Consider the following 3,704-nt stretch of genomic DNA (forward strand, 5'->3'; position numbering starts at 1 on the left):
AGTATGTCCTCCACAACTGTCTGAGACACTACTACCCCTCAGAGTCAACCTGCCTGAGCCCTACTCCATGTTGGATTCATCATTGCTCATCTTGTTCAGCATTGTAGTAATTGCCTCCTTGTCATCAGATGATAGTGTTAGAGTAGACATAACTCAAGATTAATCTAGACAAGTACTAGCAAATAGTTAATGCCTTCAGCAACCTTTAAGTAAGAGGTGTTATATATTAGGATGGACATGCTGCTCACATGTTATTGAGTCTATAAATACTTTGTGACTCTGCCTCCTATTACTACTGTGTTACAACAGCTTGCTATAGTTGGAAACTCAGCTCCTACAGCTTCACTCTGAATTCAGAAGATTACTACTTTACTGAATCCTTGAAGTAGTTCTATTGTGAATCTGTAAGGAATTTGTTCTTCTTTCAAAGCAATAGTGAACACTTCTGAGCTAGAAGTCTTCTTGTATGTACTGTTTTCACCAAAATTCCCAGTCATTCTTACAAGAATATACTGACTTTGTGCTTATTAATAAGCCTTAGTACCCTTGAAGAACCTACCCTTGAACCCTAGTATACACTTGTGAGTAAGTACTTATTGGCTGTACCTATCTTCTATTAACATTTACTTCTACTGTAGGCTTAGTAAATTGTTGAAGGCATCCACTAAGAGAATCAGTACTAATTGTACAACAAAGTAAGTAATTCTATTCCTATCCTTACAAATCCAATTCATATCATTTCTCATAGTAACCCACAAAGAAGATCAGATAAAAGGTGACAAGGAACACATTATCACTTAACAAAAGTAAGAATTCTCACCTATGTATTTAGTGTTTGCAACTATTGACCTCTACTTCTAGAATGTTATCTGAGTATCTGACTAAACCTTAAAAACTGACTGATTTATGGAAAACTTTTGGAAAAGGTTTGGAATTTGTTACATTTACATAGAAGTCTATTCAAAGATACTAATTTTGTATTTAGTACATGATTTCCCTGTAGCAGAGAAGCTGCTTGATGGTCAAGATGATGAAATTAAAGACAGAGGACTAAGTATTATCAACATAAAAGCTCTTACCTTTATATGTGCTGAAATTGCAAAAGTTGCAACCATTCTTACTACTTGTCTTTTAGACTGTAGCAGATATAACATTGCAATTCTCTTTACATTCTGGGGTGGTCCAGAGATGGTTGCCTGTATTCCTTTCTATGACTGTCTGGTGGATCCAGGGGCTATAGAATCTCAAGTTGTAATGATGACCTTTGTGTGTCTATATTTGAAGGTCCCAACCCTGATTGTGTATGTATAGAATAGTACACTAGAGAATCTGACTCAGACACTGTACATAATTATGGAACAAGTGAAGGGTGAGTCCTTATATGATTACTAGGAATATCTATCTTTGACCCAGAAGCAACTTGTCTTATTTGACATTACAAAATATTATACTACTCTTACAAATCCCCTCCCATTTTCCACATACAGATGTCTGTTCTTCTTAGACAATACTGTAAAGGGTGTAGTTAAGGACCTGTCCTCTGTTCAAGTATATAGAGTTGGGCCTTTTGTCCAATTCTGACTAAGACACTTTGGCTCAAGCAGTCTTGTACTACTCACTACTAATGCTGTAGATAATATTTGCTTGTTTTGGTTACAGTGTTATGAAATAGAGTATAAGGTATACTCTAACAAGGTCTAGCTAAGCAATACTGTAGACACTGCTCACCTTGTCTATATGTTCATTCATTCCTGTTTGATTCCTTTCCCAAAGTGGCTGACAATTCACTATGACAACTTTAACTCTTACAATGTATTTGTACTAGATGAGGCTGTCAAGTCTTTCATTGACTAGGATAGGGTAGCAGTTGTTCCCATTTCCCTCTTTCAACACCTCTTACAGGATCTCTGTACTGTTGCCTTACACTCTACCAATTTGCACCCTAAGGGTTACTTTTCATTCACACCACCTAAACTGATTAATGAAATAAGTGTACTTGACAAGCTTCTAAGAGGATATACACAGATGTGAGCAACAGAGGTCTGGCTGTTAATACTGAATATAGTAATTGTTGTAGAGAATACAGAGTGTGTGTAGCTGAGGGAACTGTACCCTTATTATTTTTGTACTTAGAACAGATTACTCAATTTGAATGTTTAGGATGTAAGTCTTGATGCAAAAGCTGTACACAAGTTACTTATAAAGGGATTCACTAAATAGGACCATTGAAAGGATTGGCTGAAGAAGAAACAACAACAACCTAATAGTAGGTTTGGTTTGTTAGTATATTAGTATACACTAATTGACAAGCAAACACTAGAACTCCTTAGTCCTGGAATACATTGGCCCACTCTACCTTATGAAGGTTAAATTAGGTATATTCAGGTTATAAAGTAGTAAAGATGTATGTGTTTACTAGTTATATAGTAACTTACAACAATAAGATGAACAGCTTATCTTATTCTTGTCCTATATTTTGATTACCTTCCTGTCTGTACTGAGTACTAGCCTGTCTCCTACCATATGGCTCCCTCCTTCCATCCAGGAGACATTCTTTACCAGAAGTCCATTTCCCAAATCTTTCATCATATAATGTTGTAGTGATCAAATATTATACAACAAAGTATGGCCTATAGACATCTTGATACTATGTAACAGGCTATCTGTCTGTAATGTAATGGCAGTGACTAAAAGCCCTCTGCCTGCATTCTCATTGTCAACTCTAGGTAGAGGAGGTGTAATAGACTCATTCACAGTGAATAGATAACACAGAAGTTGTAATAAGCCTACACAAGACTAAGATTGCAGATCCTAAAGCTCAACACTCACATTACCCTCCACCCCAAACATAAAAAGTTAGTGTGCTAGGTTGATGTTGATTGTATTCACACTAGTGACTTCCCCTCCTCCTTCTCCCTCTAAAACCAATAGACTCATAAAACAACCTTAGTCAAGATTAAGACAGTAAACCTCTGACCCAAAAGCTCTAACAAGTGTATCACACAAAAGGAAATGATAATTCATAGTACACCCAAAGCAAGGGATACAAGTGTGATAGTGAAACCTGCTCTACATGTGTAACTCAATTGACTGGTTGGTCTGAAGATACAGTGTCTTTGTCTAGTCATCTGAAAGTATTTACAACAAAAATTCAGTAACAGATATTGTAACACAGAAAGTAGCACTCACTTACTATGAAATCCATATTCTCTACATCTGTATGTCTCTTGAACTTGAGTGTTAATTGGTCTAGGAACACAACTGGTGTTACACAAGTTGTTCTTATAATTATTAGCTTTAAAAATAATATCTCTCTGTTCTACTTAATAATATGTCTTATAATTTTAAGCATATATATATCTAATGTATTACTATATATATACATACTTTTAGAAGAATTAGACAAGAATTAAAATAAAAATAAATTAAACTTAGATTATTAGAAATAATTATTATAATTTACTTACAACTTAATAAAGTTTGTTATAAAGTATGAATGTAATAGGAAATATACTAATGTATGAATGTACAAAGTTACAAGTCAAAATATTCATTATTTGAATTTTTACAGAATATTCATTTATTAAAATAATATATTTTATTTTAAAAATTTAATTTTTATAATCTTTAGCTTAAAAAAATAATATTTCTCTTTTCTACTTAATAGTCTGTCTTAAAATTTTAGGTATATCAGGCACCAAAGT

Source organism: Fomitiporia mediterranea (genome assembly GCF_000271605.1).
Source record: "Fomitiporia mediterranea MF3/22 unplaced genomic scaffold FOMMEscaffold_1, whole genome shotgun sequence".
In the NCBI taxonomy this organism is placed as follows: Eukaryota; Fungi; Basidiomycota; class Agaricomycetes; order Hymenochaetales; family Hymenochaetaceae; genus Fomitiporia; species Fomitiporia mediterranea.